At 40.4% G+C, this 26,153-nt stretch overlaps 1 protein-coding gene across 1 annotated transcript in view; it reads left to right on the top strand.

Moving 5' to 3' along the window:
* The window catches only part of LOC126235160 (putative 3-methyladenine DNA glycosylase), a 116,616-nt gene that overhangs the window by 579 nt on the left and 89,884 nt on the right, over nt 1-26,153 (top strand). The window lies entirely within an intron of this gene.

Here is a 26,153-nt window from a genome sequence, read left to right as displayed (position 1 = left end):
TTAATGTGTGAGCAAGTGTTTGCATTTGATTAAGTAAAATTTTGCGCTTTTTTAACAGACTGTGCTCAACCACGGTGGTTTATTAGGTGCAGCGATTGGTAGCAGTCTGCGTAGATTGGCCCACATAACTTCTGCCACACTCATGATGTATATTATAAATCCGTGGCACTCTCATACCGAAATTGTCTTTAACTGATTGCAATATTTATTTAATTTGTCTGGGTGTCTAGAAGATTGACTGGTTCCTTTCCAGTTTAAGACTTTACCACCTTACTACACTGATCAGTCAGAACACTACGACCACCGACCTACTATCAGTATAAGCCCATCAATGTTATAGCAGCGTTGCCTTTCAAAGAATGACTGCTAGTCGGACACATGCATGGGGCATACAGTATCAGTGAAAATGCTGCCTGTGTGGAAGAGGAAGGTGCATGAACTATTAGAGTTTGATCAAGGGCAGGTTGTGATGGCCTGGAAGCTTGGCTTGAGCATTTCGGAAACTGCGCGACTTGTCGGCTGTTCGAGCAGTGCCGTGATGAGTGTCTTAAACACGTGGCGAAACCAATGTGAAAACACGTCCAGAAGTCGTGGGGTTGGGCAGTCATCCCTCAGATGTTGGACGTCGTAGGCTGGGCAGACTGGTAAAACGGGACAGGTGGCGAACTCTGGCAGAACTAACATCAAAATTTAATACTGGGCAGGGTACAAGTACGTCTGAACACACAGTGCACAGAACACTCCTAACAATGGACCTCCGCAGCCCAGAACCCGTGCATGTGCCAATGTTAACACCATAAAACTGGCAACTATGACTGAAATGCAGGTGACCTTCAGCATTAGATGTTGGCGCAGTGGCAGAACTTTGGATGGTCTGATAAATCCCGATACCTTCTACATCATGCTGGTGGGAGAGCGAGAATCCGTCGCTTCCAGGGGATCAGCTCCTTGACACCTGTACTGCGAGCTGGAGACAAGCTGGTGGCGTCTCCATCATGATCTGGAGAATATTCAAGTGGGCGTCCATGGGTCCAGTAGAGCTTGTGCAAGACACCATGATGGCCAATGAGTATTGTACACTGGTTGCAGACCACACACATCTCCTCATGACGAACATGTTTCCCAACAGCAGTGGTGTTTTCCAACAAGATAATGCGCCATGTCAGTCGTCTTCCAAGAGATCAGCTCCTTCACACCTGTACTGCGCTGGAGACAAGCTGGTGGCGTCTCCATCATACTCTGGAGAATGTTCAAGTCGGCTGATGGCAGTGGCATTTTCCAACAAGATAATGCACCACATCACAAGGCCAGTAGTGTTGGGGAGTGGTTCGAAAAACACAGTGGCGAGTTCCAATTGATGTGCTGGCTCCCTGGGTTACTGAACGTGGCGCCAAAGCTCATAGCCCCGTCACCAGAATTTATGGGAATCAGGTGACTTGTGTGTGCAGATGTGGTGCCAATCCCCTGCAGCAATCTACCAAAGTATTCAGCATAGCTCTCTTCTGGACTACACGTAGGTTTTTTGTACACAGGATGACTGTGTATATTCATCTGATTTACGTTTGACCACCACATCTAAGAAATGTAACTTCCCCCTTCTCCGACTCAGCTGTAAATCTTATTTGATTGACAGTCGTTGATTACAAACACATTGATTTATATTTATCTGTTGCCACTACACCATAAGTCCGGTCAGTGACAAAAGTGTACATGTTGCACATTAAAACAAGGTGGCATTGCTGTTGCTTGCCTTCAGGATATATGTAGGAATTATGTTTCTCAACATAAACTGATAGTTCATGAACGAGCAAATAAACGGCAGTTATTTACTAATATCAGTACTGTTTACCAGAAAGTACCTCTATATTTTATAGATTCCATCAGAAGCTAGCCTACAAAATTTCCTTTCCTTTTGGACTTGAAAAGTACAATCGGTATCAAACAATATTGTGACATTATTCACCATGAAACTTACAAAAATACACAATGCGTGGCCTGTTATGGCGGAAAATTTGACATGATTCAATTTTAACCAATCACGAAGTGCAGATGATGGCAAGTGGTGGGGGAAAAGGATTTGTGGAGGGGGGCGGGGCTAATTGTTCAGTAAATCCGAGTTAAACCTTAGTCTAATGGCAGTAGTGGCATCACTGCTGTGACACAACTGTAATATGGATATTCATTCACAAGTGAAACTACACTGCCACTGCAGTTTACCCCTGCCTTTGGCGTATTTTCATTACGTGTGTAAAGCAGAGTACCCAAATGCAATAAAAGTGACGCCACTTGGCAGCCACTCGAGAGACATCACTGCACTGTGTGCGGAAATACTTATGTTCCATGGTGCCACCCAAGTGTCCCCACTTTTATCCATGTCCAAAAATTAAAGTTGCTTTAAATTTGCAATTCCACTTTCCTGCCCCCACCATCGATTAGCATCTTTCGACTGTCATACCCTGTTTAAATATCGAAGCACCATCACAAGTCTTGCTATTCGTATTAATAATTTTACTGTGTGCGTGTTTCACACTACCTGTGGTTGTTAGCAACAACTGTACAGTTTATTGAAATGTATGAGGAGCAACGCCATTTCAGAAACACAAAAACGAGTGCTACGAAGGCAAATTATCAAATACTATATAGCACCCGCTGCTTTGCTCGCTGAGATTGTATGGCCTGCAGAGATTTTTTTGTTTTATTTAATCGATTTTTTATGTTTTTCGCAAATTGCAACACATTCTAAGCTTTTGACGCTAATTAATGACATATAAGCATGGCCTTTTACGACCGAACTTCTCACCAAAAAGCGATTCTGGTAGCTAGAATAAAAAGTTTTGTTAATCATGTCTTTTCGTTCTTGTGGTGGCATTTCCACAGTAACTTTTATCCGCTAACAAATATTTCTTTATATCTATCTATACGTGAAGTGAAATACCAGGTTTCATAAATTTAACTGTAAAAATTTTTTGCGTAACAAAACACTTTCTTAAAAAAAATTTTATTTGCAACCAAGCAGTGAAATACCAGTTGTCATAGAGGTCACCTTAAAAATTCTTTAGTAGTTTTTTAATAATTATTTATTTTCAAAAAACTTTCACCAACTAGTGGTTGAATTTCCAAAAATACTGAAACATATATGTTTGTTTTCCGTTTGAGAAACAAAATACCAGTTTCTGTGGTTCCAGCTTCAAAATTTCCATATTAGCGACATACTTTCAAACAGGTTTTCATCCCCTATTTCACCCCTTTGGGAGCGAAATTTCGGACAATCCCTCGTTAAACGACACCTACAATATAAGATCTACACTCTCACCAAACTTCAAGCTTCTATTCTTATTGCTTTGGGTGGGGTGATGATGAGTCAGTGAATCAGTCTCGTCCTATTTCATGCCCTAAAGGGGTTGAATTTCCCAAAACAGTGACATGCAATGTTTTATTTCTAACAAAGAAGCCAGATGCAAATTTTCATAGATTTAGCTTCAAACATGCTGGCACAATGAAATATTTTCATAGAAACTTTCATCCCTCGTTTCGCATCCATAGGAGTTTAATTTCCAAAAATAGTGAAACATATTTCTGTATCTAACTGAAAAGCCAAATTTAAAATTTCATACATTTCGCTTTAAAAATGCTTAGAAAATAAAATATTTTCATAAAAAAATCTCATACCCTATTACATCCCTTTAGGAGTTCAGTTTCCAAAAACACTGAAACATTTTTTTTTAAATTTGTAACCGAGAAGTCAAATTCCAGTGTTCATAGATATAGTTTTAGAGATACTTCAGTAGTTCTTTAATAATGATATATTTATTAAAAAAGTTTTCACCCACTGTTCCACCCCCATAATGTTAAATTTCCAGAAATTCTGAAATATGTATTTCTTTATTTCTGGCTGAGGAACCAAATACCAATGTTCGTAGGTCTAGCTTCAAAACTGCCTTAATAGTGACAAAAAAAAGTATTGGTCGCTCGCCTTGTCCCTGCTAACCATGAGAAATTTGCCAAGCAGTTCCCACCAGTATTACAAATTCCACTGTGTCAAGAAGTTTTGCTATGGAAAAGAAACTGCTATGCTTAACAGCAGTGTTAGTTGATCTCTGAATCCCAATGATTACTAACAAGGTACAAATTTTAAGAAATGGGAATTGTAAATTATCAAACATGTGAAACGCTTTCTTTGGGAACTGTAAGTCACTTTATAGAACATATTAAATTTTCACTGCTGCCAAGCGGTTGTGTACATCTTTCCAGTGTGGTAATACAATTTCTTTCATTTATTAGTCCCCAATTCCTTTTTCATTCATTAGTCTTATAGTTCATTTACAAGTATTTACCCAGTTTGTTTTGCAATCTCGAGATGGAGGTGTCTACAGAAATGTTTTCAAAAGTAACACTGCTGATTACCATAACTCTTGCTATAAATTGTGTGATGCAGAATTAAATTATGTAAAATTACAAAGAACTTGACTGTGGCTGTATCTCACATTTTCCCTGAACATTTCAATTAAATTGTTCACTTGATATTATGGTATGACACTGTGTTTAAAAACCATAATTAATATTGTAGATTGTATGAGAGAGAGTTATACAAAATTTCGAAGACTTTCAGTATAGTTGTATCATATATTTGCCTGGACATTTAAATTCAAACATTCAGTTAATATTATATTATGTCATTCTGTTTATAAGTTAGAAACATTAATAATGCATGTAGGTGTTTCATAAATAACTCAAAATCATCAGATGGAGGCCACTGTATCATGACTAGTATTATGAACTTCCCATCACTTCTACTGCATAATCTTAAAAATGCTTGTGACTGAAAAATCAGAGAGCGTATTCTGTACTGCTTCTTAATATAAATGGCAACTCTGGTGTCAGATTCACTTCTCAGTGTGGTTCATGGTCCAGGAATAAGTATAAATTGTAATGTAAAGTTCTTACACAACATAGGCAAAGTGAAACGAAACAAAGCTTGCAATGAATTGGTTTTCTTCCAGTGAACTCCTATACAATCCTGATAAAACAGAAGATCTAATCCTAGGTCTGTCTACAGCTGTGGATAGTGAATCAATAAAGCAGTTAACCGTTCACATTGACTCGAAATTAAACTGGAAGGAACATATTAGCCATGTCTGAAACATAACAGCAAGAGTAAGCTATCTCTTGTGGAAATTGACAGATGCAGTCACTGGTGAGTATCTGAAGGTAGCATATTTTGGCCTATTTCAATCGCACATTCCCTATGGCATTCTGCAATGGGAACATTCCACCTGTGTCAGTGAAATAATCAGAATAATGAGCAAAGTTATAACGCCTAAGGAACACTGCCATCCTCTCTTTATGAAGCTCCAGATATTAACTGTTGTTAATCTATACATATACACAGCGTTGCTTTATGTCAAAAGCATCATAAATTAGTACACTACCAAAGAGATAATACAGCCTTACATTACCAGACGCAAACTGAAACTGCTTTCATTTGACTTTAAAATAGAAAGCTCCTTGAACTTGAAATTATTTAATTAGTTATTTTTTGAATATCTCCACTCTCAGATGGATCATTGAAATATTTAAGGAAAGCTTCTCTGTGTTACACAGCATTAAACTAGCTCCTACTTATGCTCTTGTCTGGCGCGAACACTTTAGTAATGAACTTTTGTGTTTGGATTAATTATTAGTGACATACTGTGTGATACCAAAGTCTGTTAACGTTTGGAAATGCATTCATTCACGGAATAATAAAGGCATGAAGGTAAAACTTGACACACATGCCTGAAATTACATGGGGTTTTATTGAAACTAAAAATTAGTTCAAAAACTGGCCAACAGATAGCGCTGGACAGAAAGAAGTCAGTGATGCAGCATGAGTATCGTGATGGGTGGGAGGTAGGCTGACATGTTACAGAGTCATATCAGCCCTAGCCTGGCTCATAAACCCTTGCTGGAAGGTATGACTTTCATGCAGGATGGCATTCCACCCAATATTGTTAAACATGTGAAGGATCTCTTGCACACATCATCTTGTGAGGATAGTGTGCTGAGTTTCCATTTCTGTCATGCTTGGCCTCCCAGGCTCCAGGCCTCAATCCATGTGATTACTAGCTGTGGGCTTACCTGAAACAGCAAGCCTACCATGATCATCTGCCCTGATTAGGGATGCTTAAAGATAACATCCAATGGCAGTTTCTCACCATACCTACTTAATGCTGTACAATGATGTTCACAGTATTGATTCTTGACTACAGGTATTACTGATGAATGACAGCCATCATGTTGAACATTTGTTATAAAGAACACCATCTTCACTAAAAATCAGTTTTTACACTTATTATTGCTTTTGTATCATATGAAGCTCCAGCTGTTGTTCATTTTGTTCACTTTTTCTGTTTCAGTTAATCCCTGTGTCATATCAAGCATGTGCATCTACTTACACTGTTCTTTAAACTGTTGAATTTTCAAAAGTTAACGGACTTTTGGTGTTTAGGGAACTTTGGTCCAGTAGCGCCGGCTATTTCTATTTGAAAAAAAGATATTTGGAATAAATTAATTCTCCACACGAGACAAGAAGGACGTATCATTACACTACACATTTGCTAACTAAGTAGGGGTTCACTTTAACTTGGCGCCTGCTCAAGGACGATTGAAATCTGTATATATCACTAATTCATGTATATTTATACCAATTCAATTTCTGTTTCATGTAAGTGAATGTAATAAATATGACATTGAAGAATTATCGAAAAAAAAACAAATCCACTGAGAGCCAAGGAGGTCGGCATCAGTAAAACAGCTGGACACAACTTTCAGATTAATTGTATTGTACTGCATGTTAACTGGGGGCCTAGAAACGTCGGAGAGGTTCCATCCCCACTGCAACCACAGTGGTCCACAACCCCACAACAACTACTGCAGTCCACTTCACCCCACCATCGTCCCACACCGAACCACTCTTTCAGGGTTATTGTGCGGTTCGGCCCCGGTGCCCCCCTCCCTCCCCCCCCCCCCCCCCCCCCGGGAACATCTCACACCAGACGAGTGTCACCTCTATGTTTGCATGGTAATCGTGGTGTATGCGTACGTGGAGACCAATCGCCGACATGGTGTAGCTGAGGTGGAATAAGGGGAACCAGCCAACATTCGCCGAGGTAGATGGAAAACTGCCTAAAAACCATCCACAGACCAGCCGGCTCACCAGACGTCGACACAAGTCCGCCGGGCGGGTGCATTAGACCGCATGTTCAGATTAATTACTTGTGTCAAGCAGTAGACTACCTTGCAGTCGCAGCATTGTGATTCAATTTAGTAAGCTTGAGGGTTTTTTTTTATTTCGTGACTGTAAAGCTATTAAGTCCAATCATAAGAGTAACAGAAACGATATGAGATTGTTTTTTGTCAATGTATATCGATTGTGACATCAGTGACATTATTGCTTGGTATAACCTTTAATGTTAAGCAGTGTACTATTTAGCTCATTAAGGGAAAGATAATTTATCGAATTGAGGATAGTTTATGGTGAGGGTCAGGACCCCTCGCAGAAGGCGACAAATAGACAGGTTAGTGCAAAGAAGTTGACTGAAATAGCTACAGTTATGCAAACTCAAGTAATACCGTCTAGTCTGACATTAGATCAGTTCACTACTGTGTAACGAAAATTCAAACAAATTGGAGAAGACTTATTTAAAAAACGAGAGGCAATTGATTCTAAGTTAGTTAAGAAACGAGATGGTTTTGCTAAAAATCAAGATGCAACTGCTTCGGATTTAATGAGGAAACATGACATGATTGCTTCTGATTTAGTTAAAAAACAAGATACAATTGTGCTGCAGTGGGCGAAATAAAGAGTGCTATAGCATCTGATTTAGTTTAAAAAAAGTAGAAGGCTATCGCATCTGCAGTTTGCAACTTGTTGTGCAACAGAACACAGATGCTAGAAAATTGAGTAATGTCATGATTGCACTAAAGTAAGAGCATGTCCGTTTGCCAGTGTCCATCCAAAAACTTTCATTAGACTTGGTTGGTTTGGGGGAGCGGATCAAATAGTGAGGTCATAGGTCCCATCGGATTAGGGAAGGATTGGGAAAGAAGTCCGCCATGCCCCTTCAAAGGAACCATGTCGGCATTTGCCTGAGACATTTAGGGAAATCACGGAAAACCTAAATCAGGATGGCTGGACACGGCTTTGAACCATCGTCCTCCCGAACGCGAGTCCAGAGTTCTAATCACTGCTCCACCTCGCTCGGTTTTCATTAGTAGTTAACAGTCTCAAGGAAGACAAAAAAAATTTTTGTCAGAAACTGTTCAATAGTGAATTTCTAAGGTGGAACATCTAACTGTTGAAGAAAATAAATAAAAAAAATATTGTCTGACGGATTTATTACTTTGTCAGCAGCTAAGGAACTAGAGATTGCGCAGCTAGCTGATACCAAAATCCAAGAAGCTGTAGGAAAGATTTTCGCAGACGTGGCTGAAGTACAAATCAGATTATCACTCCAGCGTAGGGTGCAGTTCAGAGAGTAAAAGATAAAGTAAGCCAAGATCTTTTGCTCTTACAGTAAACGGTTAATAAGCAACTAACCACAGTGAGAAATCAAAATGAAGTAAAGTAGTCAGAGACGATGTCTCAGGGGCACCTCTGAAGTGAATGTGAAGCACAGCATAGAAAAATATCGTGATTGCAAATTGATCAGTCCATACCATCATCAAATAACATAGCCCATAACTCAGGAGCAATTCCATATTTCGCAAATGTAATGATGAAGGAAAATTTATTAGACACATTCAACTTTAACTTTTGTACTTGAAAAAAAAAAAAGGTGTGCATGCCATTTCATTTATTAAGGATTTTTCAGGAGCAGTGTACATTTCATGCACTGAGGCATAAAATATTGCTTTTGTGACTGGATATAGTAATGGAGAAGGATCCTGTTGGTTACTAGTGCTGCTTCAGTGTTTTACTAGTTCAAAAATGGTTCAAATGGCTCTGAGCACTATGGGACTCAACTGCTGAGGTCATTAGTCCCCTAGAACTTAGAACTAGTTAAACCTAACTAACCTAAGGACATCACAAACATCCATGCCCGAGGCAGGATTCGAACCTGCGACCGGAGCGTGTTTTACTAGTTACGCTGATTTTGACTGTGCATTCCTTGCAAACACTGGTCAAGTGCTGTTCAGGAGAGGATAAGAAAGTAGGTTTTTAACCCAGAAACTTATCAACCTAAACAAAAAAACCTCCACAAACATTTCGAAAAGTACCTGAACAAAACAAAACATTGGGATAATCTGATCTCATAGCCAGATGTTATTAGAATACTAAAGGCCAGATTGCCAATACGTATTCGAGAGAAATTAATCAACGTTTAAGAACTGAATATCGAGGAATTCATATCAGCATTAGAGTTCATTGATGTGAGCAATGAAGATTCCAACACTTCCACCAGAAAGGTAAAAATGATACTACACTACTGGCCATTAAAATTGCTACACCAAGAAGAAATGCAGACGATAAACGGGTATTCACTGGACAAATATATTATACTAGAACTGACATGTGATTACATTTTCACGAAATTTGGATGCATAGATCCTGAGAAATCAGTACCCAGAACAACCACCTCTGGCCATAATAACGGCCTTGATACGCCTGGGCATTGAGTCAAACAGAGCTTCTATGGCGTGTACAGCTAGAGCTGCCCATGCAGCTTCAACATGATACCACATGTCATCAAGAGTAGTGACTGGCGTATTGTGACGAGCCGGTTGCTCGGCCATCATTGACCAGATGTTTTCAATCGGTGAGAGATCTGGAGAATGTGCTGGTCAGGGCAGCAGTCGAACATTTTCTGTATCCAGAAATGCCCGTACAGGATCTGCAACATGCGGTCGTGCATTATCCTGCTGAAATGTAGGGTTTCGCAGGGATCGAATGAAGGGTAGAGCCACGAGTCGTAACACATCTGAAATGTAGCGTCCACTGTTCAAGGTGCCGTCAGTGCGAACAAGAGGTGACCGAGACGTGTAACCAATGGCACCCCATACCATCACGCCAGGTGATAGCCAGTATGGCGATGACGAATACATGCTTCCAATGTGCGTTCATCGAGATGTCGCCCAACACGGATGCGACCATCGTGATGCTGTAAACAGAACCTGGATTCATCCGAAAAAATAACGTTTTGCCATTCGTGCACCCAGGTTCGTCGTTGAGTACACCATCGCACGGGCTCCTGTCTGTGATGCAGCGTCAAGGGTAGCCGCAGCCATGGTCTCCGAGCTGATAGTCCACGCTGCTGCAAACGTCGTCGAACTGTTCGTGCAGATGGTTGTTGTCTTGCAAACGTCCCCATCTGTTGACTCAGGGATCGAGACGTGGCTGCACGATCCGTTACAGCCATGCGGATAAGATGCCTGTCATCTCGACTGCTAGTGATACGAGGCCGTTGGGATCCAGCACGGCGTTCCGTATTACCCTCCTGAACCCACCGATTCCATATTCTGCTAACAGTCATTGGATGTCGACCAACGCGAGCAGCAATGTCGCGATACGATAAACCGTAATCGATATAGGGTACAATCCGACTTTTATCAAAGTCGGAAACGTGATGGTACGCATTTCTCCTCCTTACACGAGGCATCATAACAACGTTTCACCAGGCAACGACGGTCAACTGCTGTTTGTGTATGAGAAATTGGTTAGAAACCTTCCTCATGTCAACACGTTGTAGGTGCCGCCACCGGCGCCACCCTTCTGTGAATGCTCTGAAAAGCTAGCATGTGCATATGACAGCATTTTCTTCCTGTCGGTTAAATATCGCGTCTGTAGCACGTCATCTTCGTGGTGTAGCAATTTTAATGAATAGTACAAAAACCATGCACATAACAATCGCCATCAAAGTAGTGATACTGGGGGAATTAGTGATGGAAATAGCTCTAGCAAACCTGTCCATGAGAAAACGTGCATTTATTACTAATGGGCAAGAAGTGGCAGCTGATTTACTGAAGGCAGATTTAGGTCATGGCAAATATTGTTGGGAAACTGGAATTAGATTCCTAGGAAGAGGAATGAAATATTTACACCTGCAGTATACTAGAACCAATAAGGATTTCAACATTAGCAACAGATTAATATTAAATGTCTGAATCACTATACCTTAATGATAACCAACAGACCAAATTGATAATGTGCTGTTAGAATATACCGAAGATTTTTAAGATGAACAGGGAATATTTAAGGGATATTTTTGTCATCTAAACGTTGTACCTCATGAACCATTTTGTCTGTGTTTGTACCCCATCCAGGGTGTGTGCTGTCGTTTCCAAAAAAAAAAAAAAAAAAATTAACAAAATGCTAGGTTGGCATATTACTGAACTATCATCGAGCCCATATTGCAATCCCATTTTTGCTGTAGCAAACACAGAACGCAATAAATGATAATTGCTGGATGCTAGAGTGATAAATAAGATTTTCATTCCTATGAGAACCCATCCAGAAAAGCTTGAGGAGCAGTTGCAGTGGTTCCACAGAATAAAGTGCCTAACCTCAATAGTTCTTCATTATACATACCGGCAAATGAGATTAGCCGCATCTTCAATGAAATATACAGTTTTGTTTTTTTCTGGATGTAGCTATCAATTTCAAGAATTCCTTTTGTATCAAAAATGAGGGGTGGTGTTTTTGTGCTAGTGTTACATCGCACACAAGGTCAAGATTTATTACATAAAATTCCCCTGTGTGTAGACGATTTATTAATTGCCACTCACACTCAGGAGAAACATGTTGACTTACTGAGAGAAGCTTTAGATAAATTTCACCAGTTCATGTAAATGATAATTCACTAAAGTAGAAATTTGCTAGATGTAGATATAGACCGTTCTTGAAGAAACCAGTATCTGTAAGTAGACATGTTAACATGAATCAGTGTATGTAGGGATAAGTGTTATCATTAATAATTCAGTGTATTCTACATACGACTAGAGTGTGAGAAAAAGAGTAACAGCCTTTTTAGAGAAGAAAGGGAATTCAGCTGTGGAAGCACAATAATAAGCTTTTAAGTGGATTTTAGATTCGTTTAATTGCTTGTTGACAATGATTTAAGATTAAGGTCAATTTCAAATATACCATTCCACGAATCTACGTGGCAAGGATCCATGACGTCATGGCTAGCTGAACTACGCTGCTTTGGGAATAGTAGTCTTGACCCAAATTACTGTAGTCTGAGCGATTCTGCGCCTCCAGACCGGGCATAACACTAGTTACAGCTAAACCACTTTCATTATTATCGTCGGGTTCCTTCTCAAGTGACAACTGGTCACAGCTACTGGGTTCATCGACCCCCAACAGACTACCCTCTACATTCTCACTTACCTCCTGCCCTAAAACTATTAGTACAGTATCAACATCCTGCACAGGAACTTTAGATAAGAGCACATCATCCTCATCGTAAATATAAGCATGAATTCCTTCTGCTTCTTCACCTGACAATTCAGTATTTTGTAGCTCTTCCCTACCGTTACACTGCTGCGCCTTCTCTTCCTCTTCCCACTTAGAAAACGTCTCTAACACGGTATCTATCAAATACTGTGAGTGATCTAATATTTCTTCTGTATCCTTAGATGCTACCGACCCCTCATCCACATGTTCAGTCTGAGTATTCTGATCTGTCTTACCAATTACTATAATTACTGGCTTAGGAAAAGTAACCGCCTGGTGAGCGCCAGTGTCCTCATAGACGGAACTACTTTTCCTGCCTCGGCCTACTGCTGTTTCCTTTATTTCCATTATAGTTAACTGGAACAGCATTGCTTTCCGCACTGTTGTTTACCTGCATAATTTTGTTCGGAACAAAATTACTGTCATTTGGATGCCATTGTTGGTTCTGATAATTATTTCTCCAATTCCTACCTCTCTTAGGATGGCGAACACCTACTGTTCTGATGTTTACATTGCCATTCTGCTCGTTCTTAAAATTACTACTATTGTTATTAGCATTTCTGTTATTACGTGCTTGCTCCTCATTGGCAGCAACACGTTCTACACGTTCCAAATATTCAATGAAACGATCCAGATTGTCTCTAGGGGCAGATATAATTCTAGTTTGCCAGTACCATGGCAGTTTGGCTTCAAGACCTAGTATTATCATTTCAGGTTTTAGCTTTTCGGCCAAATGTGACAAACGTGAGATCCATGACCTAGCAAACTCTTTAATAGATTCCTTGCCTGCATTGAAGCGTTTTCCACTCCAAAATTCTCTCAACACTTCATTTTGCTTATTACTAGACCAATACTCATTAATGAAAGCTGTTTTAAATTCCGCTAATGTTTTACACTTCAACATAACATCAGCTGACCAACGCATGGCGTCACCTGCTAAATGGCTTCTAATAAATGAGATTTTCTCCCGTTCAGACCAAGTTGGTGGAATAACATCTTCAAAATCGTTCCAGAAATCTAGTGGGTGGATATTTTTATCTGGATCGAACCGCAAGAACTGCCGACACCCGATAAAAGCGGCGTTTGCAGCTACAACTTGTTGTATACTACCATTACCAGAAGTTACTGAAGCTACTTTACTCTCAATGTTAGCAATGTTAGTACTAATATTTTCTACTCTCATTTCAACATTATCTACTCTTTGCACAATATGAGTAGTATCACTTTTGATTGCGTCTACTTCTGCTTGACATATGTTTACTTTTATATTAACATCTTTAAACCTATCTGATCACAGTTCAGATTCCGCCTCGATCTTTTCTGTTAACTTGTGCTCCAGCTTCGCATCTTCCATTTGGAAGTCTTTGCGAACCTCAGCAACTTCGGATTTTACTGTTTTATACATTTCAGAAAATTGTTGAGCAACCTTTTTCTTAATATCCTAATGGTTGTAATCAATTTTATAATTTAAACTGCCCTATCCTCTTTCAACTTATTGCAACCAGCCTTGAAGGTATTGTCCATTACCTCCAATCGTTTATTAAAATTGGTTTGGCTGGCCACAATCCTGTTATTTACCTCAATTATATTAGATTTTAACTCAGCTGTCATTCTAGCATTACTGGTAGCTATTGCTTGTAATATAACATTTAAATCAATAGCCCCAGGATCTTTGGGTTGCTCACTAGCTGGCTTTTTAACACACTCAGGTGACGAAAAACTAGCTCCAACGCCAGAATCATCAAAACTAAATGAAACTTCTGATTGATCAGTCATATCTAACTTCTCCTGTTTAAACTCTACCACCTCTGATGACTGTTTCGTTTTTAACTCATCAGATAAACTATCACCCAATAAATTAACAATTGCTGATTTCTGCTTTACTACAGGGGTCTCTATTATTGAATCATTGCCCCTTTTCACACTACTGTCAGGAGACAATACTTCATGTTTCACTTTAACATTACTATTTTCATGCATATTTACACTTGAACCGTTGTCTGGATTTACAGTTCCCTCAACCGACATAGGTTCTGATTTAAGTTTAACCTCGGTTTCTTCTGGCAGTTCCATCGCCGACAGTCTTTTAGTGCAGGTTAGCAAAATTTTTAACAGCTTTTCACTTAACTTAGTTCCTTCTGCACGACGTATGGCGTTGCCGGCGTGGCATACCAGGATTACTGATGCGACGTGGCGCGTTGAACTGCAGACGGCACTTCGACGGCTGCTGTGTGGCCAGCAACTGCAGGCGTGGCTCCGGTTGCTCTGGCGGATGACTGCAGTGAGGCGAAATTGGCTTCTCGCGATGCCGGCAGCGCCGCTAGACTCAGTGCCAGCTCCGTCAATCCAGATGCGTTGCTAATCCAATTGCGTCGTCCACATGCACACGTAATACTATCACTGTTCTATTACTCAGTTGCGTGTCGCATTTCACTCCCGAATCTGAATATTTAAAAATCACTTTCACTATCTCAGTTTCTCTTCTTTCTTTCTTTCTTACCCGGCCGATGCACCATATGTGGGGCGGCGGGTGGAATTAATTACTTGTTAATAATATTTTGTAATGTAGAATGTAAATAATTGTTGTTATGTAAATATGTAGAAAATATGCATTTCCCAGCCGATTAACCATATGTGGGGTGGCAGGTGGAATTAATTATTATATAAATGTTCCTATTATTTATGCTGTCTTTTGCCGTTCTCAAAACTGGCTCTCTAACTGCAATATTGGCAACCAGAAAGTGATTAGCAAAACGTGAAGCCTGTAATTAGAATTCCTAGTGCCCACTTCATCTGAGAAATACACTTATAGCTACAGCTTATAGCTCTGAGGAATTAGGAGATTGTCTGGGATTCATAATCAAAAACGATCCTGGAAAAAACGTTCGCTATATTCTGAAAGTCACAGATCAAAAAAAAAGAATCCACACAATCTAACAGAGCAGTTCAGAGTCTAATGCGCTGATGCAACTATAACTGTCCAAATTTAATGTTTAAGTCAATGCTCACCATAATTTGATGATAATGTTCATCAAACGCCACGCTAAATAATGGTAGAATGTCTGTCCTGCGGCGGCACGTGAAAATACGACATACGCAAACTGAAGATAGATCATTAAAGTCATCCCAGAATTAACACTTCACTCGAAAACGATATCATGGTTACGCGTATCCCGAGTAACTTATTACGGCATCCGAGGCTGTTTATAGAAATTATACCGACGCGACGCGACTCCCGTCACAGGTGGCGTGCTATTCAGCGTCTGGAGAGTACTGGGGCCTTCATTTCTCGCGCAGCGTTCTTATATATAAAGCCGCGGTGCGGACGGCTAAGGGAATGCCTGATCAAAATTGCTCTCCCGACTAGCCGCTGGGCTAGTAATGAACCTCTTCAAGTTATCGAATAAATCATTGCTTCCTTTGCTGATGGTCGATGAAGCTCTCAATTTAAATGTGCAATCAGCACACAGGTAAGTAATCATAATAAAAGTCTGACGAGCCTAAGTCAATTATTTTGGGCGAGAGAATTAATTTAATTACATTACACGCAGTAGACGAGCTCTGATCTTGCCCTTTGGAGATACGCTATCGCTATAGTTTTATAGTTATTCAGTTGAAACTTCTCACATCTTTATAGCGGATCTCCCTTCTACTTAAATTTAAACATCCTAGCCTTATTTATTCGCCTACTTAATCTATCTTGCTTCCTTAATTTTTAAGGCAAAAACCAGAAAATTATGAATTTCAACTAAAATTTTAATTTGAAAGATCCAGAATACTGTTTATACTAAATTATTATGAAAAAGGAATCTAAATATAAATTTTTAAGTCTCTAGCTCTTTTCTGTTGCGCCAATGATTTTTACAGAAAAACGTCCAAATTTCGAAAATGCTTAAAGTTATTGAACTGACATTCAACACATATTGATTTAGTATTACTCCTGATATGCTAGAACCGTTTCAGGTTATTGACTTGATTTTTAAAGTACTGCACAACATTTATGACGTCAGAGCTAGTTACAGCAGACTAGGCTGGCACACAATGGAAAAACTGATGTGGATCTTATACGGCGTCAGTAGGCTGTTTCCCTACATCACCCTCCACTTAATTTTTTTTAGTATAAATGGAGAAAAGAAAAAAAATTAATTACAAAAAGGGAAGCAAGAGTACAGCATAACTCCGTATGAAAATTTAAAACTGAAATGTAAACATATAGAAATATTAAAGGAAAACTGATTACGTACTTCGATTATTTAAATTGCTGGCATGTTCACTGCCTCTTAAGCAACATTATCACTCAAAATTTAAGCAAAATCAATGAAACACTTTGGCATACATATTGCCTTACACAGACAAACACATAAAATATGTAAAATTATGAAAATCTTAAATCCATTAAATACATTTTTACATACACAAATTCAAAGAAAATAACACAGTTATTCATGATACATAAACAGATAATTATATCTTAGCAGTCTTTTCTAAACCTGAAAGAAAATTTCACAAATCATGACAATTTCATTTTTACACACGTGGTTATAGCCGCTTTGGCTGGCGTTCTACACTTCCATTCACAAGGGTAGAGGAGCGGAAGTTGCTATGGTGTGCGTCCTTCACGTTCACTCTAAATTACGTGGGGACAAGGGGAGGGGTCACTGTGAGTTGTGTCCAAGTCACTCCACGCTTTCACGCAGCTACCAGGCTGCCATTATCTGGTTTGTCCTGTAGAACAAACAAAAAGAGTGCCTCAGACTCTGTTCACTTAATATCTAAGGGTGGGTCACAATGAAATGGGGATATATACATTTTATCTTTCAATATATTACAGGAACAATGTTAACAGAACTTTTTCAATTTTACTCTCGCGGTTACTTAACTGTCATAAAATCGGTAAACAAATGGCTCAAAACGCCATTAGTCACGTACTAGAGAAAATTTATGCTCAAGGCATACAATCATAAATCATATTTAATCTCAATTTATCATTTCTGGGCCGGAACACTGAACCAATGCTCGGTACATTCCTGACACAATTGTATTTTATTTACTTAACTGACTCATCTTCGATTACCTTATTCTTAGAGATAGTATGAGTATATTTGATTAGTAGTTGTCTTCTCAGCTTCTTTGTACATGTGAGTAACTTGTGGTAATAGTACAGTTCTGTGTGTTCAAAACACACTACGTTTAGTTGACTACTAAATCCACTTATTGGTCCTCTGCTGTTGTGTCAGTTCCACATCTACAATTATGTACTTACTTCATCGAAGTGTATTTATGCTGAGCTATAAATAATGTTTCACGTCTGCCATTATGTTACTCAATTATGTTGCTAGTGTATGTACTTATTTAACACTCACTCTATTAACATTTAAAGCATAGGATAGCACATTTATTTCATATCTATAGTGTATTGCAGCTGATCAGTTTGCTCACGTGGCAATCCATTTCCACTCGATCGGACACTGAAACCACAGGTAGTCTCTCTCGACCTACCACTAAAGTGCATTAAGTAATTATGGACGAGCGTAATGCTAAATTCCATAAACCTATAGGACACCATGAGCTGCTCTGTCTCATCTAACATAAGGGTACCTATGGTCGCATTCACGCCTCCAACTCGTAACCTCAATACGTGTAGGTGTGTCCTACCACACACTACACCAAAATAATGGCCAGCTCCAAACTTATAAATACTTTAAGGACGTGTCCTTCACGTCTCAACCACAAACATTGTTCAATTCTATTACATTGCCATTCCTTGCTACACAAGGTGAGTTCATTTTTACAACTTATCTGCATATTTTTCATAACACTAAGCACTCTCTCTTACTATTAATTAGTTAGCTCTACAGCATACAATAGGTTTCACTGCCACTTTAGATCCTGCTTGTACACGAATTTGTATATTTTTTTAAATTACTGTTGGTGGACCATTTCCAATAAAACAACAAGTTTGTACTTTTAATATTACCAGGGTTCCATACATACTTGTTACTCAAATACATTGTATCTTAATTACGTCATACTTCTCTGTTGTTTATGTCACAGTTAGGTTTGTCACATTAGGTTTTTTTTCAATAATCGGTGGATAGAATGGTTACAGAACTCATGGCTTGATAGTCATGACGGAAAATTTTTGTATTGCAAAGAAGGAGTCGAAACTTTGGTGGATAGGAAAGATGAAGAATGAGTGAGACCAGAAAAGGAAAGAAGATCTCACACAGCTGGGACTGCACAGCTGCCACACTCTGTAGAGGTTACAGAACAACCTCGTCCCTACAGAATTCATTGGTTTCAGAAAATTTTCATATTGGAAAGAAGGGGCCGAAATTTTTGTGGATATCAAAGATGAAGAGAGTGAGACCTGAAATGGAAAGAAGATCTCACACAGCTGGGACTGCACAGCTGCCACACTGTGTAGAGGTTACAGAGCAACCTCCTCCCTACAGAATTCATTAGTTTATTATTATTGATAACCACAACGGAAAATTTAATGTGTTGGTCGAAATATAACTGATCAAAATTTCAAATCTGAATCAGCTTCTGCGGCCTGTGCGATTTTCTTATAGTTCAGCAGAAAAGACTGAAGCAATTCAGAATCCTGAGCAGCGATGTGGCAACAAGATGCAGAAGAAGTGTCAAAATCTGTATCAGGGCCAACTGCAGGACGTGAAAGTGCGTCCGTATTACCATGATGAACCGTTGGACGGTACACAATCTCGTATTGGTATTGAGACAACGACAAAGCCCATTGTTGCCCATTTTGGGCAGTTCCTACAGGAATCGGCTTTGTCGGATGAAACAAGGACTGCAAAGGCTTGTGATCCGTTACTAAACAGGGATTTTCTGCCTTACAAATAGTAGTGGAATTTGGTGACACCATACACAACAGCCAATGCCTCTTTCTCAATTTGTGAATAGTTACACTGAGCTTTGGACAACACTTTTGATGCGAAAGCAGTAGGCCTGTTTTTATCACCAATTCTGTTCGAAAGCACTGCACCGATTCCGTAAGAGGAAGCGTCAACTTGCAGTGCAACTGGTTTTTCAGGATCAAAGTGAAGTAAGCATCGATCATTGAGCAATGCATCTTTAAGTTTTTTGAAAAGCTACTTGGGACTCATCTGTCCAAATGAAGGGGACATTCTTGCGACGCAAGCGATGCAAGGGAGGCGCGATTTGTGTAGCATTCGGTATCAACCTAATATAATAGTTCATGTTCCCTAAAACTGACTGTAATTTTGTGATATTATGAGGAACTGTCAAGTCTCGTATGGCTAACAAATGTGACTGAAGAGGATGTACACTTGACTGTTTTGACATGACCAAGATACTGAAACTCAGGCAACACACGAAACAAAGCACGTAAATTTGCAATATGTTCTTCAGGTGTACGACGTGCTACTACAATATTGTCCAAATAGTTCGAACAGTTTGGCACTTGAAACTTCCTGGCAGATTAAAACTGTGTGCCCGACCGAGACTCGAACTCGGGACCTTTGCCTTTCGCGGGCAAGTGCTCTACCAACTGAGCTACTGAAGCACGACTCACGCCCGGTACTCACAGCTTTACTTCTGCCAGTATCTCGTCTCCTACCTTCCAAACTTTACAGAAGCTCTTCTGCGAACCTTGCAGAACTAGCACTCCTGAAAGAAAGGATATAGCGGAGACACGGCTTAGCCACAGCCTGGGGATGTTTCCAGAATGAGATTTTCACTCTGCAGCGCACACTCCGCTGCAGAGTGAATATCTCATTCAGTTTGGCACTTGTCAGCTGTTCCAAATAACGGTGAAAAATGGCGGGTGCGGAGGCACTGCCAAAAAGGCAAACGCAAATATTTTAACAAGCCCAAATGAGTATTTACTACATACACATTTTGAGATTCTTCATCGAGCGGTATTTGAAGATACGCGTCACGCAGATCAATTTTTGAAAAGTAGCGTCCAGCGCCTGATTTGTCAATGAGATTCTCTGGGCGTGGCAACGGATAAGTATCAATCACAGTTTGTGGGTTGACAGTAGACTTAAAGGCAGCACAGAGGCGAATGCGATCTGAAGGTCTGGTGAGCAAAACCAGTGGACTTGTCCATTGCCTAGCTGATATGGGCGCAATAAGTCCGTTATCTTAAAATTCTGTAAGTTCAGCTGCGACTTCGCTCCGTAATACAATGGGAACAGTTCTCGCCCAGCAAAATTTCGGCTGAGCCTTGTCTTTCAGCGTAATATGTGCAACAAAATTGTTAGCTTTGTCTAAACCTTCAGAAAAGAGTTCTGGAAATTCTTTTAGCAAACTAGCTACACTGCCTTTTGCATTGAACGCCAACACTGACAACACATTGTCCTCAATTTTAAGCTCAAACAAATCAAATGAATCGAGACCAAATATGTTCTCACTCTCGCGTGATTTTAGCACTGTAAAAGCGAGCGATACTTGGCAGGCAAAGTACATGTTCCGAGAACGGGAATGTCTTGTCCATTATAAGCCATTAGTTGCATGCTAGTTTTAGACAGGCGTGGAGAGCCTAAAAGTTCATATGTGTGAAGATTGAGCAATGTGACAGAGGCACCCGTGTCCAACTGAAATTTCACATGTATCCCACAAATAAGTAATGAACAAAAAGTCTGTTTGACTGGCGAATCACGGTAGAACCTGCATGCTTGCTAGTTCTGTGAATGCCTGGTTCAGAATTTGAATATACTGCATTAATGACAAGGGCCTTGTAACTAGATTTTTGTTAGTGGGCCGAATTTGGATGTTTGTTCCTTTCCAAACAAATGGATTGTGCATGTACTTTCCTACCACAAGCGTAACACTGAGCTTGGGGGGAGGGGCAGTCTTGGCGTTTGTGCCATGAATAACACCTAGGGCAAGACTTAATTCTGTTCGCCTGTGTAGCTGCCTGTTTAGCGAACTGCTTACACAGCGTGCAGCAATATTTACTCATCGTGGCTAGTGCAGGACAACGGAGCGGAATGGGGAGATTACAAACAAGGGACTCAACCCGGCAAATACAGGGTGGCGCACGAAACGTGTTAACATTTTGTTTTTGAATATAAATTTTATTGTCAATACAATCTGAAAAGAACATTTACTACAATGAAGAGCCGTCCATGGAGATTTGTTCTAACTCAGCACATGCTCAATATGTCCACCATTTCGTTTCCTAACTTCCTTCAAACGAACACTGAAGCTTCCGTAATTTCACTGCAAGCTTGAAGAATAGTCTTCTGAGCTCCATTAAATCACGTGTACGTTTTGGGAAATTTTTTTCCTTTAGGTACACCCAAAGAAAAAAAGTCACATGGATTGAGGTCTGGACTATTGGGGGCCAATTTTGCCCGTCATTGAAGCGACCTGGAAACCTGAGTGAAATGCTCCGCATGTCTAAATGCTCGTGTAAAAACTCCTACACAGTGTTTTTGCTGTATGTGGCCTTGCTCCATCTTGCATGAACCACTGCGTGTTGAAGGGCAAGACAGTAGAAACAGCTGTGGTACGAAGCTATTGCGAAGCATACTCAAATAACGCTCGCTGTTGACAGTTTCTTCAAAGAAAAAGGGTCCAATAAGTCCATGACTGGAAATTGCTGCCCACACTGTAATCCTCGGAGCATAATGTTGTCATTCATGAAGCACTTGTGGGTTCTCAGTGGCCCAAAAGCGTACATTTTGTTTGTTAAGCACACCGTTTAAATGAAAATGTGCCTCGTCTGAGAACCAAACGTTGTTGAGAGTTTCTTCCCTATCCTCCGCCCACTGAGCAAACAGTAGTCTTTGCTGCTTGTGTTGTTCAGTGAGCTTCTGTGCACAGGTCATCTTGTATGGGTACATATGGAGGTCACTTTTAAGAATGCGTTGAACAGAGCGTCTGGATATTCCCAGTTGCACTGCTGCCTTTCTACACGACTTCCCGGGACTTCTCTGTACAGCAACTCGTATCTTTTCAATATTCTCCGGCGAACAAACAGGCTTAGGCCGAGGTCGCTTCGCTTCCAATACTGTTCGTTCCTGTACAAATTTATCGTACAACCTGTGGATGGTCTTCTTGCAAGGGATCCACCGTGTGTTAAACTGTTGTCGAAAACGCCTCTGAGTCACAACAAGGCTTTCATTTCATGAAAAAGTAACGCAATTGCCGATCGTTGCTGTGTCGTCAGTCTTCCATTGTCAGCCATTGCTGCTTACTAGTCTACTAGCGGCAGTATCGTGAATTACACGTCATTTCGTAACTCATTTGTTTTTCCAAGCTCTTCTGGTACTGCTGTAGAGATCCCAGCGAGATATCTAATGTGCGTCGTAAATTGTGAAACAAACTATTTGTAACACATTTCGTGCTCCTCGAATGTATGAGCCGACAAGGCACCTGAATTGTACTACTCTAGTATTTGCACTACCTGCTGAAATAATGGATCGGACTGTTTCAAAATTTTCTCTCTGACAGTGAGTTTGCATCAGGTATATTGTACACGATCGCATCACGAAATATGACATATGAATGTAAAGCACCACAAGCACATCTCAATTTTCATTTCCTTGTCATACCTGCAAATCCATTACCCACTCACGATACGTTTGTTTTGACTGTTTTTTGCAATTAAAGACCTGATACCTAGCTGCTACCACATTCACTTTTTGGTCATAATAGTTAGTTAGTGAAGCAAAAATCTGGTCGTAACTAAGTTCACTCGGAGTGGCGTTAGGAAAAAGTTCTTGAATGAGGCCGAACACTGCACTTCCTAACGTTGATAATAGATAGGGAAGTTTCACAGTAGCTGGTACATTGTGGGCGAGGAGATGCGACTCGAACTGGGACAACCACTCGAGCCATTCCTCGTCTTGTTCATAAAACTGTCGAAAATCTGGTATAGCAGCTGTAGTAGGCAGTGGCTGTTCCGTCGGGCACGCAGCGTTGGGCAGTAGCTGCTGCACCGTGTTGAATAGTGCAGAAATCTGCGGCGTCTAGAATTGAAACATCTGCATTAGCTGCGTGGCGTCTAACGCTTTCAAATGTGGCGCCTGAGCTGGTGGCAGGACAGGTGGGGTGGGCATTTTGGAAGTGTCAAATGCAAAAACAAATAAGAAACAGTTAAAGCAATTGAGCGTACCTGCAAAGTAAAGACAAGAGAAAATTAAGACGCCAGCACAGTATAAACAAAAAGTTTGTGGCTGTCAGGCACTGGATTCGGCGGATACTCGTCGCCAAATGTGGGGTCTTGCCCACTCGTCTGGTATAGGATGCCTAAAGGATGCTGCCTTCTCAGAACACTATACAACAATTCAAGCAAATAACATTAGTAGTTTTATTTCAATAAAGCAGATTGATAATACTTAACTTTGAAATAACCATGGCGTCGCAAGCGATGGGCGACATGCAGTATAAATCAGAGTCCTTTGTTCCAGACAATGCCACCTACTGGCAGGAGGTACTGGCAGAAGTAAAGCTGTGAAGACGGGGCGTGAGTCGTACTTGGGTAACCAAGTTGGTAGAGCACTTGCCCGCGAAAGGCAAAGGTCCCGAGTTCAAGTCTCGGTCTGGCACACAGTTTTCATCTGCCAGGAAGTTTCATACCAGCGCACACTCCGCTGCAGAGTGAAAATTTCATTCTGGAATGTTCATGAAAGTTTGACACACAGTTTGTGGATCACTATTAACTGATACCGTAGCACTCCTTGCTAGGCCATGCTAATACTCTGCGAATACTGTCCACTAATGTCTGGCCAAGGCTGGCAGGAGCGGCACCTATATTAACTTTGGCTGGATGTGGCTCCTATCTGGCAGGAGGTACTGGCAGAAGTAAAGCTGTGAAGACGGGGCGTGAGTCGTACTTGGGTAACCAAGTTGGTAGAGCACTTGCCCGCGAAAGGCAAAGGTCCCGAGTTCAAGTCTCGGTCTGGCACACAGTTTTCATCTGCCAGGAAGTTTCATACCAGCGCACACTCCGCTGCAGAGTGAAAATTTCATTCTGGAATGTTCATGAAAGTTTGACACACAGTTTGTGGATCACTATTAACTGATACCGTAGCACTCCTTGCTAGGCCATGCTAATACTCTGCGAATACTGTCCACTAATGTCTGGCCAAGGCTGGCAGGAGCGGCACCTATATTAACTTTGGCTGGATGTGGCTCCTATCATGGTGACATCCTGGTCAGCATGCTATTGGCTGATGTCTCACCGCCTTCTCTGCTCTTGCATTCCTCATCTTCGTTCTGGCACTTGTGGTTATGCCAAAACAATCTTTCAGGTGTGCTGGGTGTATTTCTGCCAACTAAGGTTTTAGACAAGAATGAAGATTTCATAATGAAAGCATGGACGTGGAATGAGAGTTGTACTCTAACAAAAGGTCTAATTCAATGGTGAATGAGATGGTGGTATTTGGGAAATACAGTTAAACAAAGACACATATTGTGATTTATTAAAGGTTTATATATGGTGAACTAATGTAAGTGTACATCGTTGTAACTTTAAATTGTGAACTGTGTCAGAGATGAAGTGAAGGTGGCGAGTTATGGCTGTAAGTGCATATGGACAATCATACAATAGCAACTAGATGGCTTCGTTTTATTTAGGTTTCATTTAAGATGAATCTATCAGAGTAAGTTGTAATGGACACTCGTCATCGTACCAACTGTAGAACAAAGATCCATCTTACAAACACTGTGCACTGCAGTAGTATTGTATTGGGCTGTGGCGAGATAAAAACTTTCACTGTGCAAACGACTACTTTGTTGCTGGTATACAACAGATGAAGTATTTTATTAGTCTTTCTGTTGGCAATATAGGCACTAACTGGTGCATGTAGTGACTGTACGCTATTAAATTCCATGGACTAAGGAAAAATGAGAAAAACAGACGAAATAGATCAAAGTTTCCCATAGATACCACTAATATACCATGTACCCGATTAAAAGGGGACAAAATGAAATGCTCATGTGGCATTCTCGGCCGGCAAGCTCCAGTTGGTGAAGTTCGGCCGCCAGGTTGCATATCTTTTTTCAGGTGACGCTACTTTGGGCGACTTGCGCGTCGTTGATGATGAAGTGATGATGAAGACAACACAACACCCAGTCCACAACCGGAGAAAATCTCAAACGCGGCCAGGAATCGAACCTGAGCCCATTGAATGGTAGGCAAAGAAGTTACCACTCAGGTACACAGGCAGATTAAGAGGGGACAATGAACACTGAAATGAGCTACAATTACGAATTATACATTCTTATTGTCTAACCATACGTATTTTATTCACAGAAAGTTTTTAATGTTATCGATAATTAATTATATGTTGCCTGGAATTTTTCATGGTTTCGCCATCAGGTCTGGAGTGGCAAGCAAGAAGTAGCTTCAAATGCAGGTACCTACAGTTAGCTGCGCCTTTCCAGCAGCAGATCATCCTTCCCTAAACCTCAGCCACCTGCTGCAGCCAGTCACTACTATGAATACCAAGAAGCTGAATAAATGTCAGTGAACTACTCTAACACTTGTAACCAATCACTGGTACAGAAAGAGGAATAGTGAAAATTCATATAATATCTCAATTCAGATTCTTGCATTCCAAATGAAATCACGAACTGTATACATCACAAAGAATTATATCAAAATTTAGCTCTATTTGCCAAAGAATTTAAATTGAACAGTTACCCTTAAGTTACATTCTTGACTCTGAAATTTTCACATCAGACTGTACTTAAACATAAACCCATATATGTAGATCAT

This window comes from Schistocerca nitens, chromosome 2 (genome assembly GCF_023898315.1).
Source record: "Schistocerca nitens isolate TAMUIC-IGC-003100 chromosome 2, iqSchNite1.1, whole genome shotgun sequence".
NCBI classification, from domain to species: domain Eukaryota; kingdom Metazoa; phylum Arthropoda; class Insecta; order Orthoptera; family Acrididae; genus Schistocerca; species Schistocerca nitens.
The sequence above is the reverse complement of the archived record's forward strand: the minus strand, read 5'-3'. Positions and strand labels throughout refer to the sequence as shown.